Source organism: Halichoerus grypus, chromosome 13 (genome assembly GCF_964656455.1).
Source record: "Halichoerus grypus chromosome 13, mHalGry1.hap1.1, whole genome shotgun sequence".
Classification (NCBI taxonomy): Eukaryota; Metazoa; Chordata; class Mammalia; order Carnivora; family Phocidae; genus Halichoerus; species Halichoerus grypus.
The window spans coordinates 25803086-25816814 of record NC_135724.1 but is presented as its reverse complement, the minus strand read 5'-3'; the positions used below and the strand labels follow the sequence as shown (position 1 = coordinate 25816814).

The 13729-nt window shown below is 44.8% G+C and overlaps 1 protein-coding gene and 1 long non-coding RNA gene across 7 annotated transcripts in view; one reads left to right on the top strand and one right to left on the bottom strand.

Annotated features, from left to right (window-relative positions):
• Nucleotides 1-3269, bottom strand: part of SMAD2 (SMAD family member 2) — an 83925-nt gene extending 80656 nt beyond the window's left edge. For 3 of the 6 annotated variants that reach the window (XM_036078169.2, XM_036078172.2, XM_036078173.2), the window contains exons 1-2: nt 3030-3269; nt 2587-2670 (exon numbers count right to left, since the gene is read on the bottom strand). The gene's annotated coding sequence lies outside the window, so the exon portion shown is untranslated. Of the gene's footprint in view, nt 1-2586; nt 2671-2974 lie in introns of all 6 variants that reach the window. The other 3 variants (XM_036078170.2, XM_078060367.1, XM_036078171.2) reach the window with 3 other exon arrangements.
• Nucleotides 3267-6841, top strand: LOC118526789 (uncharacterized). The gene is made up of 2 exons (XR_013443316.1): nt 3267-3503; nt 6238-6841. It is a non-coding gene; the product is annotated as an uncharacterized LOC118526789 (long non-coding RNA).
• The last annotated feature ends 6888 nt before the right edge of the window (nt 6842-13729 follow it).

Genomic DNA, 13729 nt, shown 5'->3' with positions numbered 1-13729 from the left:
GAACAGGGGTATACTTGTTCCTTGTTAGATCCTTTATTACTGAGTCCAGGGCCTGACACAGCAAAGGCTATTTTATTTGTTGAATAATTGAATAAATGCTACTTGTTCAATAAATACAAGTTATTTTGTTGAATAAATCTCCTGATTGCTTTTGAAATCTTTGGATTTCTCATTTCTGACATACCCTTGCAATACTTGGTGGAAAACAGCTTTCATCTTATAAAAACTAAAAGCTTAAAACGGTTCCTCTCCTCCCATCAGAAGACAAGGTATCTTAAAGACATGCCCCTCTCCATCCTCTAAAAATGACTCTTGTCCCAAGAACATGAATAAGCCCCCATCTGCCAGACTGCACTAAATACAGCTTTTATATGCATTACAAAAACACCTGTATAAAAAGCTGCTACAAAACAAGGTCTTTGGAGTCCTAAAGCACAAAGCCAACAGAATGAAAACTAAACAAGAATAAAGAGAGCTTTCAGACATTTATAAAAGCCAAAACTGAAAATATTTGCTCAATGTAAAAATTTAATGGGTCTTTGATCAGCAGGTGATGCAGCTCGACTGTTTTTCACTCACACATCTCCCCTCAACATGAAGTAAAAAGATTATAGCAATAGGATTCTAATATTTACAATATGAAAATGAAAAGGGGACCTTTTGCCATCCTGAAGTAGAAACCACCTTTGTTCCTATTAAAGAGAATGACTGCTGAAATACACAAAACCATCCCCAAATTCCTACTTAGTTAAAACACATACCAGGCCTGACAAGCCACAAACAACAGGAAATTACCCTGCATGGTTTCTTATAAGACTATTATTACATGAACCTTACAGACTGTGTAGAGATGTGATCACTTACTTACTAGGCACAGGTAAGTTTCAACCATGAAAAACCAAACTTTTGCTGAACACCTACAATGTGAAATCACTTTAGAAGGCATAGCTACAAAATACAAAAGCGACTCTAAGAGCCATTTCTTCCTGAGCAAGCCCAAAAATGGATGTTTCCAATCACATTAATAAAAATTTGCCAATGGACTACTTTAAACTCAGTTTTAACATTAAGAGTACTAAGTGGGCATTTGGACTCAAAATATCCTTATCTACTACCACAACTAATTTTATGGCAAAAATCAGGGAACTTTAAAAAAAAAATCAGTGTTACTTTCTGAATTTAATATAAATGTTTGCTAAATGACCTTCTGACTGAGAAAAATTCCACCAATATCCTGTATGTTGTTTTAAGGCAAATGAAAAAAATCCTCAAACTAGGATGCATTTATGAAATCCATTTTACATTATTTCTCCCATCTGTGTTACATTTGCTTCACTTATCTCTTTATTTACATTAAACTCCTCAAACTTCATTTAACTATTTAACTTACACTTCTATCTAAGGAAAACTTTTTAAAGGGGGTCAAAACTAGAATACCAGCAAATGTATTTTCAGAGTAATAGCAAATTTATTATCTTATTCGGCTCAAGGAAAAACATCCTTACATCAGAAGTACAGTACGGTTCAATTCATATAAAATCAGAAGAGAGCAAATGAAAAGAAACTAAGATAACAGAATTATCAAGAATTCTATAAATTAATTCAAATTTCTGGGAGCTCTTTTGAAAGATGGAATTACTCCAAGTAGGTTTGCGTGACCATTTATTTATTCATTAACAGTTACTCTTCGTGTGTCACTTTAGAAGTCTAAAACAAAATTTGGGACACTCCAAACTGTAACAAACAAGACACAATTCTGATGGAAAATGCTGCGTCCAAACTCGTTTTACCGGGAGATGCTTTTTTAAATAAAGGTTTAATTGACAACAAACCAGTAGTATTTAGCTTTTAAGGGGTCAAGAGGAAGGAACAACAAAACCAACCTAGGTATTGTTTTTCTTTTGTTTCGGATCAAAAGGAAACCATAACCACAGAAAGGTTAAGTAAGTAAAAGGCCAAAGTACCCAACCCCAAGGACGGTATCCCCCAAGAGAGAGCAAAACAATTAAAGTTGCGAATTTGTAAACCAAGTTTGAAATACGTGAAATCAATTAGCGTGCTTTCTAAAGGCGTGTGATAAAAACTAATAGGCTCCACTCACAGAGCAACTTTCACAAGTGGGCGCAGAAGGATCTCGACAGAGTTATCAGCCGTGTGCGTGCTTGTGTGAGAGTACACACAAGCAATTCAGACCCTGGGACTAGAATGGTTAACAAAGGTTACAGGACAAAAAAAAAAAAAAAAAGTGGAAGCAAAGTATCGCACGCTCCTAACACGGCTTGCCAACAACTCCCGAAACAAGAGCTCGGTCCCTCCGGCTTTGAAAATCAGAACAAACTACTAAGCGTGTTCGCGGCGGAGGGGACGGGCCCCGGCCGGCCCCCGCTCCCGGCCGGGTAGCTCGGGTGCCGACCCCTTCCCCTCCGGCCCGCCTGGCCCCACGCCCCCGCGCCCCGACCCCGCCACACCCCGGCCCCCCGGCCCCCGTGGCGATGTGACGCGGCGAGCCTCGCCGACCCGAGCCCGAAGCAAACACACCCCTAGCCCCGAGGGCCCGCCGGGCGCCGCCGGGCGCCGCCGGTTTACCTGCACCGAGGCTCCGGGTCCCGCCCCGTCAGAGCCGGGGGTCCGGGACCTTTTGTTCCTTCCTCTTCCGAATGGGATGAGGGGCTGGGAGGGGAGAGGGGAAGGGGCGATTGGAGGCGGAACTGAAAACACTCTCGCGGCCGACCGGCCCGCCCCGCCCCGCCCCGCCCCCCAGCCACTGCCCGGCCCGCGGCCCGCGCGCGGGGAGGGGGCGCGGGCTCGGCCACCGCCCGCGGGAGGGAGGGGGTGGGGACGCGCGTCCCGCCGCCACCGCCGCCTCTCCTCCCCTCCTCCCCTCAGGCGCGCGCCCGCCCGCATCCTCCACCTCCCCCCCGCGCCCGGGCCGCCCGGACGGCCGAGCCCTCCCCCGCCGCGCCCGCCGGCCCACCTCCGCTTCCGCCCTGCGCCCTCCGCCGCCGGCCGCAGCGGCGCGGCGCACCCACCTCCGGGCAGCTCTATCGGCGCTCGCTGGCTGCTGGCTGGGAGCTGCTCCGCCGCCGCCGCGGCCGCGCGGTAGACCCGCCTCCCACCCCGGGCCGCGAGCCCCGCCGATTCGCCGGCGCAGCCCCGGGGCTGGCACCCTGCCGCCCGCTGATTGGCGCCCCCGGCCGCCCGTTAGGGCGCGAGGCACGCCGGCCGAGCGCAGCGCTCGGCGCGCACGGAAGACAGGGCGAGCGGAGGAGGGAAGGAAGGAGGCCAAGCGCCCGGGAAGGGCCGGGGCGCGAGCGGGGCTCGGAGAGTCGCGGGCCACTACCTCCCCACCTCCTTTCCCTTCGGCCGCCCCGCCCTCCCGGCCGGACCGGCGGCGCCCGCAGCCAATGAGCGCGCGTGGTGCTCGGGGTGTGAGCCGCGCGTCGGGGGCCTCGAATCGGAAGGGAGACGTCGCTCGCTGATTGGTCCCGCCTCCCCCGTAGAGCGTGAGGCGAGGCGCGGCCGGGCGGGAGGGCTGCCGGGCGGCCGAGGACGAGGCGGGGTGGGACGCTCATGGTTTCGGTTGACTACGTCTCGGGCGCGCTCCCACGAAAGGCTCTGGGAAGGGAAGGGATGGGGGCAGGCGAAGGGAAGGCACGTAACCTGCCGCGCTGCCGACCACCCGTCCCTCATCGGCTCGGCTCGGGGTCCCCTCCCCGATCTCCTGCCAGCGCCATTGGGTGGGGCCTGTGGGGGCCGCCGCCTAGTCCACCTTCCGTACTCTGGCCGGGAGTGGACACGTGCTCGTCCCTGGGGGAGGCCCGAGGGCCACCTCGAGGACGGGACGAGCTGGGGCAGAAGAGAGGTCCGCAGAAGCCGGGGGACCCGACCCAGCCTGGGCCCGCCCAGAGGCGAATGAGTGGGCGGGGCCCTCGTGGTGGTAAACGGGGCGGGGTCCGAGATGTAAATAAGCCCAAGCGGGGATCTTTTATGGGTATTATTAGGAGCCGGGTAGGGGATGCCAGGTATTTTTGAAGAACCGGAATCTTGGTTTTGTCTTCGTTAAAAATGGTGCTAATAATGCATGCTCTGAAAGGTCCCTGCGAAGTCTAAAAGATAAGCGCCTAGCACGATACTTCTTAATTGCTGGGTTGTCTTCCCTTCCTCTAAGTTTCTCCAGTGTTCGGGCGATGTTCTTAGGCCCCAACCTCGCACATCAGCGATACAAGGCCCTAAGCTGCTGGCTGCCCAAAGCTGGTGGATGGGTATCCACACTCCGGTAATCTTGTGGCTTTTACCCTATGGACGCTCAAGCGTCTGCCGGAAACATTGAGCCCAACTAATCACATAAAGTATTTATTAAGCACCTACTATGTTTGGCGGCGAACACCGTAGAACCACAGTTGAAAAGAAACTGAGGTCTTAACAGGTGCCAGATACAAGACTAGAACACAATTTTCTTGGATCCCTGGCCAGCAATCATTCCCATCAATCTTTACTTCGTGGGTTCAGTTGGGAACTCAAGATAAACGAGGGAAGTGGCACTAGCAGTACAAATCTGTTTACTAACGGGTAATAACAGACGACCATTTCAAACAGCAAGAGTTCTTGAAGCATACTCGACGAAAGCGTCCCTGAAGAGAGCACCTCAGATAGGCCCGGAGACATATTTGGCCATTCTCGGTGTCTCACAGCTTTTCCAGGCTTCCTTTCAAAATCTTCATTTCTACCATCTCTCTCCTCAAATATGGAAGCCCTGGGGTTAGGCAGATTGTAGTTTTGAATGCTGCTCTGTTCCAAATCTGTGAGCTTTGACAAGTGGAACTCACCTGCAATGATAGCTGTTTAAATATAGTTCTGTGGTGATTAAATAAAACAATAAACATGAATAGCATTGGGCTTTGAAGTTAAAAGAAAATCAATAATCGTTATCATTTCTTCCCTTCTGTTGCTTTCGTGGGTTTGTGCTAAGATGAACCTACTCAGTAGAAATCCTTCCTTCAAAAGTTTACCTCTGCCGTGGTTTCTTCCATTGTCCGGTTACAGTCAGCTATATTCACCCCTTTGAAAAAAATCGCTTCTGAAGGAGACCCAGGAAACCAATTGGTGGAGCTGTTCCACCTCCTAAGATTTCTGTTTCCACTCCCAGAGACACCAGGAAGGATAGTCTAGGGCAAAGGCTGTTCAATTTAGAAGTAGAAAGGCTGTTTTTGGTTTTTAGTCCTTCTTCCTGCAGACACAAGCCAACAGTTTTAATATGAAATAACTTATAAAAAGCTTACCCAGGATCACACAAATCTTTTCTCCTTTGTGACCAGTATGTGCATTTTGGTGTCCGCGTGCGTGGGAGAGTAGTAGAAACAAAAGCAGGACTGGCTGGAATTCCAGAAGAATCTCCCAATATGGGAGTTTGGTGCTTTGGGGTACATTAATTCAATGGATAATATGCTTAAGGTCTACGTTAGAGCATCTCTCCAAAGTGTCAGAATTTGGATTCCTAACTCTTCCATTTAGGAAGCTTTCCAGGATTTCGGATTGAGGAAAGGAGAGGAGGGGGCAACCTGACTACAGTGATGTCCCCAAAGGTCTTAGAAACAGGAGCATGCCCTACTGCCCCCCTCTGCTAGAAATGCATCTAAACCAAAGTGGGTCAAGACAGAAACTAAAGGCAGATGGAGAAGAGATTGCTGTGGTGACAATCAACTTGGAAATCCACTGGGGTACCTCAAGACAGACCTAGATAGACAGGTCGCTATTGCATAAATTACATTGAGTGGGTCTTATTTTTATGTGGATAGACAACAATTTAACCCTTCATTACGCATGACCTCTCAAAATCAAAACAAAATCAATTCAGAATCAATTTAAAAGTAGTTAAATGTACTGGAAAGACCTATAGGAAAAACAGTAATGGTGGTTGCTTCTGGAAAGAGATCCATGGAGTCATGAGTGGAAAACTTAAAATTTCATCATTAATTCCTCTGCAGTTTGAATTTGTAGAAAACATATCCTTGTTGCAATGATTTTTCAAAAGATGTAACTCCTATTCCATATCCTCTCTGATAAATCTATAAAGCCCTTCCTGGTTACCCTGGCCCAGAGAATCTCACCTCTGAATTTTCTCTCATGGTCACAGTGACTTACATACCATGACTTCGCTTTGATTAATGTCTTGATCTGTTAGTTTAGTCTTGAACAGTTTTTTAACTTCTCATGTGTATGTTTTGTCTCCCCGTTTAGATTGTAAATTCCTGAAGGACAAGGACAGCATCTTGTTCCCAGCTGTCTTCCCACACTCTAAGATAAAAAATACTAAGTAACTGAAGAAAGGTGAAATACAGCATCAGGATGGCAGAAACATGCTCTGTGTGCGTCAGGGGTCTGTGGGCGTTCTACACAGCTTTGCCCCATCCGTTCAGTTGTCCTCCATACAACTGTTAAGTATGTTGTCAGCATCCAGTCTCTATATTCGCTCATCCTGATGGAACCAAATTGCAGTGAGCATTACTGCACCTTAAATAAAGATCCGGTTATTTGCAACTAAAAGGACACCTATTAAATGAGATAACCTAAGTAAAAATTGTAAGGAATAGATGTGTGGGGTTATTTTTGTTGCAAATGATAATGAAGAAATCCAACACCAGCTGGATTTTTATCTCAATATAGTGAAATGTCATGTTTTAAATGAACTTATGTTGAAGATGTGTATACCTGCTATGCGGTCCATATTGACATGCTAGTTTTTATTAAAAATAAAAAAAAATTTAACATCTGATGGGAAATGCTGGAGACAAGTATAAAGCATGTACAAGAACAAAGAATTAAATTTGACATTTAGCTGGTATCTGTGATGTGCTTATCGTAAAAGCATGTTGGAAAATTCTCATTTCATGGCCAAAATCTCTCAAGAGAAAAAGACATACATGTAGGGTTTTTGAGATTTAAAGAGAGAAAGGAATTGAGAAGTTGGCTCTGGTTGAAAAAAACATATGTAGTGAAAACTAAAGTTATATATCTCATCATTCTCCAGGCATCTGATAATTAATATTATATTTCTTATCTATACATTTAAAAGCATAAATAATCATTGGATTAATTAGTTATTGGGATAGCTAATCCAATGATTGCTGAACTATTACTTGGTAAATTATAATACAATTTTAATGCAATGAGCACACCCATAAAGCATTTAAGTATTATTTGAGATCTACATATTTGGGGAAAAAATAGACAAAGGCCCATCCATGTCTAAACGCTGAAAGAACAATGTACAAATTATTTAAAGTTCTATTGTAAAGAGGGATAATTTGGTAGTCATATGTCAACAATAGGGCCTTATGCCTTGATTATAATTGTCTGTGTGTGACAATATTGACTGAGCCAGGCTGCTGCTAGGCAGGATTAGTGTATGAAGGTATAATGCTTTTGGAAAATTTCAAGCATGTTAGCATAATTGCTCTGATGAAAAATGAAGAACTTATTTAACATAACTGACTGGAGTAGACAATAGATGCATAATCAGTGTCCAAATGATTGAATTAATGAGCCCCAGTTGTTTGTCCTTACTATAAACAGTCCTCAGCTATGAAAAAGACATTTTGCTGAAGGAGTCTGACAACTGTGTTAGCTGATGAGTGGCCAGAATATCATTAATGGTGGGAAAGAACCAACTACTATTGGGTCCTAAAGATATCAATGGTGGATTTCAAGGAGTAAATTATTTAGCTACATAGAAGTTTCATATCAGCTCCTCCTTGCCTTCATACAATCATGGAGCCTGATCAAAGCTCTTATGCTTAGATAAAGAAACCAAGGCCCAAACTTCTTCAAAATCCTATGGCCGCTTAGTGCCAGAAATTATACACGGCGTCTACCTTTCCTGCTCTGACACCCCACTCATTCTTCTCCCCTGGCCCTGGTCTGTACCCTCACCCATGCCTTCGCTACTCTCCCCAACCTCCCTGTTTCCGTTACCTTCTGTGCACATATCCTGACCAACTATTTCACAGCGAAAATAGAGACAAATTTCCTGTCCACACCTAAACCCCTAGCACTAGACAATATGTCTCTCCAGATTTATGCTTCCCTCCACTTCCTGCTCCTCCTTCTGGAAAAGGCTTTCCCTTCTACCTATTCTCTGTTCCCTTGACCACCTACTCTAGGTTAGCACACCACACCCCCCCCCCCAAACACTCACACCTGCCACACTATCACATCACCTAATTAAATTTCTCTTCAAAACTCTTCTCACTGTCTGGAATTACATCCACTTATTTCTGTGCTGATTTATCATTTGTCCCTTCTTCCCACTAAATGTAAGCTCTGTAAGAGCAGGAAACATGTCTGTTTTGTTCACCACAGTGTCCCTACTCAAGCATATCTATTTTGTTCACCATATTATCCCTAATGTAAGCATACACGGAGGCACTCAATAAATATTTTTGAATAGATGGATAATTTTCACTCAAGTTCACTCCAACTTAGCACATGAAAACGGAAGTCATCATCTCCTTCTGTTTTCCTCTCTCAGTGTGTTTTAGTCCACTTTCCTGGAAAATAGAGCTTGATGCAAGGATGCTGATGTTTTATTTAGGAGATATTATCCCAGGGTAGTGACCAGGAGAGAAAAAGCAAGGAAGAATGAGAGTCATGCTTAATGATGCCTTACTATGCTAACCACTGCTTCGTGCTAAGCCCTGAAAAGATACAGCCAGTCTCTTGACAGGTGCAACCACTCTTCCATACAGGACATCTCCAGACAGACAATAAGGAAAAGTCACGTCTTAGAGCAATTTGAGAAAGGGAGGAATTTTATCTTCATGTCTCCTGTCTCCTGTTGGTCAAAGCTTGTCCCACAGGGAGCTCGCTTTCCCATACTTCCTACCGTGTTGTCCATATTCTTTGATAGCCACTTGGAAAGCCAAGTGCCCTGCCCTGGAGTCCAGGAGTGGCGTGAGGAGACTGTGGGTATGTGGCTGGTTGGTCTCAGTCAAACCACCAGGGACTTAACTAAGTCACTCATGGTGGCAACTAAGACAGAGAAGAGGCCCAGAAAATCTGCGAAGACACATAAATAGAACCTGATATAGAGCAAAGGTAGGACCACAGTAAAGGTAGGACCAGGTCTGTTTTATTCACTGCATCGTACCCAGCACGTCCCACAATTACTGCTAATTAAATTTTGGTTGAATGAATGGATGCAGGTATAAATGGCATCATCATCTACTGATTTATTTAAACGGAAACTTTGGAGTCATTGTGATTGTCCTTGCTTAATTCTTATGCATCAAAATGGGGACAACATTCCTCCTGGCTCTAATTCCTTAATATATCTCAGATCAATGCCTCCTCTCCACGCTTACGGCCTTGATTCAGACTTCATCATCTTCTGTTGGAATTATTGCTATAGCTCCTTAATTGGTCTTCCTGTCTCTAGTCTCACTCTCTTCCAGTTCATTCTCCTCCCTGCTGCCAAAATTTGCTTTCTTTATAGCATATTTTCCAAATGCAAATCTGATAATGTCACTATCTTGATTAAATTGATAGTTTTCCTTTTTTTTTTTTTCCAGGGTAGAATCAAGACACGTTAGCACAGCCTAAAAATCCTTCATGATCTGTGCTAGGCTAGTCCCTTTAGCTTGACACCTCACCACTTCCTACCTTGCTCCTTCTACCTCAGCCAGACTGAATTCGCAGCAGGACACCAGGACGTCTCACTCCTCAGTCCCTGTGCTGTGCTCTTGGTTTGGCTTGGAATACATATGTGCCTGATGAGCTTCTACTTATACTTCAAGACTGTTTCCCTGAAGTGCCATTCAGCCATTGCTGCTTCCGTCTGTCCCTCCACCCACCCACCCGGTATTCACTGTAACAGACTTAGGAGAAAGGGCACTTGTGAAAGGTTATTGGCTGGCTGACACAGTAGCTGAGAAGGCTGCAGAAGCAGGCCAGATGATAAGCAAGAGCAAGGAAGTCTGGGCAGCAGCTAGGGTCACAGCCAAGATTACAGCACCATATGTTGAGGGAGGTGACCATTGCTGCCACCACCATTCAACACAGGACCCCTCAGCCCACGCTTCCAGGTCAATGGCACTGGACTCTGGCACCACCTACCACCGGCACTACCAGAGCTGTTGCTCCTGGAACCAGATGTCACCGCAGTGCCTGTTCTTGCCATCAGAATGGATTCTGCACCAGCCCTGCTTTGCATTATGAGAGCTTCTTTGAAGCCTGGGGCAGATCCATTAGGTTTAGGTTTACCAAGCTTAGCATATGTTTCTTGCTCGAGTTACAGGCAGGGCTGGGCAAGCAAGGAGCTGAAATTTTTTTTGTTTTTTTACACTTCTCTATTGTAACTGGGATCTGCTTCTCTCCAGTAATCATTAGATTACCCCAAACAAAGAAAAGTGGGTCAGATGCCAGGGAGCCCCCCAAATGGCGTATGTTCACCATGTTCTCAAGTTCACTCAACAAATAAATTGTACATCTGCCTGGGCCAGGTTCTCTTTGGGGCACTAGGGATGCAAAAATGAATAAGGTGACCACTTCACACCCACAAGGTCCAAAAGACAAAAAAAAACAATCATTGACAAAGATGTAGAGAAACTGATGGGAGGAATGTAAAAATGGGGCAGTCACTGTGGAGAACAATCTGGTAGTTCTTCAAAAGATTAAACAGAGTCAGCATATGACCCAGCAATTCCACTCCTGGATATACAACATAGGGGAGAAATGGCAACATATGTCCCCTCAAAAACTTGTACACAAGTGTTCACAGCAGCATTACTCATAAAAGCCAAAAAGTGAAAACAACTCAAATGCCCATCAACCCATAAATAGACAAACTGTGATATGTCCATACGGTGGGATATTATTCACCCACGAAAAGGAATGAAGTTCTGGGGGCACCTTGCTGGCTCAGTCGGTAGAGCATGGGATTCTTAATCTCAGGGTTGTAAGTTTGAGCCCCACGTTGGGTGTAGAGATAATTTAAAAAATAAAATCTTTAAAAAAAATGCAGTTCTCAGATAAGCTACCACAGAGATGACTCTTGAAAACATTATGCAAAGCGAAAGGAGCCAGTCACAAAGGGCCACATACTGCATGATTCCATTTATGTGAAATACCCAGAATAGGCAAATCTATAAAAAGTAGATTAGGGGTTAGCTAGGTCTGGGAGTGGAGGGGGGCAGGATGGGGAGTGGCTGCTAATGGGTATGGGGTTTCTCTCTGGGAGTAGTAAAAATGTACTATAATTAGATTGGGTGATGATTATATAAATCTGTAAATATACTAAAAACTATTGAGTTGTATACTTTAAATGGATGCCTTGTGCAGTGTGTGAATTATGTCTCAATAAAGCTGGCTTCAAAAAACAAATAAGATAGAAAGGTCTCCCTTTTCCTCAAGGAGCTGACTAGCTCCTTGGACAGCAAACAGTTAATGAAGAAACAATACAACTTCAATTAATGGCAAGCCTCTTCCTCACCCCTACCTCTTCCTTCTTCATTCCTCAAGAGGGAATAGGTTCCTTCCTTCCTGTTACAACACTTATTAAACTTTTGCATCGTCGTTCTCTGAAAAGTGAGACACTTGAGATAGAGAGTCTGTAGGTCAATGGGACTAACTTGCAAAGCCTGGCATACAGTAGGCTTACAATTGTTGTTTGTTGAATGGTGAATAAATGACAGAGTCAGGACTAGAATGTGGGTGTCCTGAGTCCCAGATCAGCACTTCTTCCAACTAGACCAAGCACATCAGTGCCTGAAATGAAGACTCCCCAAATGTGACAGCTAGCCAGGAAGAAGTCCACACAAAAGCAATCACGTTTTCTACAAGCTGTCAGTTTCCAGGTATGTGTTTATGCTTTACATTGTAAACATAATTTTGCTGTTTCCTTCCTAATTATGCTGTGTCCTTTGAATAATTTTTTTTTTTTTTTTTTTTTTTTTTTTGAGAGAAAGAGAAAGCATGTGCTGGTGGGGAGGGGCAGAGGGAGAGGGAGAGGGAAAGAGTCTGAAGCAGGCTCTGTGCTTAGCACAGAGCCCCAGGCGGGTCTCGATCTCACAACCCTGAGATCTTGACCTGAGCCGAAACCAAGTCTGATGCTTAACCAACTGAGCCACCCACACGCCCCTTGAATAATCTTTCCGCTTACTTCCTACACAACCCTCTCCCTTGAGTTCATTACGCAGGATCAGCTTCTCTGGCATCTTTAGCATCTTGTAATTGTGACTTCTTACCAATTGCCTCACCAACAGTGAGTGGGGCTTCCTGGCCTATGCACACAGGGTTGAAAGGCCTAAGTTGTAGAAATTTGGTTTTTCACTTACCAAGAAGCAGCAGGTAGAACTATTACAAATAAAGATTACTTAGAAAAATAATTTTTTACAGCCTACTGAGGTATAACTTTGCAACAAATGTTCCCTACTACTTTTTAAAAACTGCTTTATTGAGATATTAATTCACACACCATATAACTCACCCATTTAGGCTCTACAAGTCAATGGTTTTTAGTATATTCATGGAGCTACATAACCATCATCACAATCTAACTTTTGAACATTCTCATCATCCCAGAAGTAAACCCTATACTATTAGCGTTCACTCCCCATCCTTCCCCTTACTCCAGCCCTAGGCAACCACTCATCTACCTTTTTGCCTTTATAGACTTGCCTGCTCTGGACATCTCATGTAAATGGACTCGTACAGTATGTGGCCTTTCATGACTATTTTCTTTCCCTTTGGTTGTCATCAAGGTTCATCCATGTGGTAGCATGTCTCGGGATTTCATTCCTCTTCATGGCCAAATAATAGTCCATGTGTGAATACGCCACTCTCTGTTTATCTACTCATCGTTGATGGGCACTTGAGTTGTATCCACTTTTCGGCTCTCATGAATAATGCTGCCATGAACATTCACATGTACATTTCTCTACTACCTTCTAGATCATAATAACTGTATTCTAAAACGTCCTCCCCTATGATGATGCTCTGTCTCTAAGCATGCTGCCTATCAGTTTACAAGATTCTGCCAGGCTTTTTCACAAAAGATTCTTAATGAATATTGAAGGGCTGGCAAACATAAAACTTTGCTGCTCTTGGAATTGGCTGCCGATATATAAAATATTTTAATGAAATAATAAAATGATGATCTCTCCAGTGACATTTTCTGACTTCTGTTCAAAGATGCCAGGGAGCCAGGTTTTCCCTTCATTCAACAGAGTTATGTGTTCTGGAGAATCTATCTACTGTGCATTAGGGAATGTGCACTGTGTGGGAAGCAAAATCCTTGCCCTGCAAAGGCTTCTATGGTGTTAGAAGAGAGAGATGGGGGGAGGGGCCCCTCACCTAGTCCTGGTGGTCAGGGTAGGCTTCCCAGAAGAAGAAGCAACTATAGCTTAGATGGCACAGCTAGGAGTTTGCCTCATGAAGAAGACAGAAAGCAAAGGAAAACACAGATATGAGAGGAGCACGTGTGGATGGGAGAGAGGAAAGAAAAGAGAGAAGGGAGGGCCTAAGGGGGTGGGGGGAGAAAGATGAAACTGACTAAGGCCAGAGGAGCCACACTATTCAAGGTTTTGAATGCCAAGTAAAGATCCACAGCCTGAAGGGGAAGTGTTCAAAATTCAGCAAAATTAAACATTCACTGGGTATTTGAACCTCTACAAAAACAAATGCAAGAGCTTATTGAAAAATACACAATGTGAACAAGGACTCATGGATTGCTACT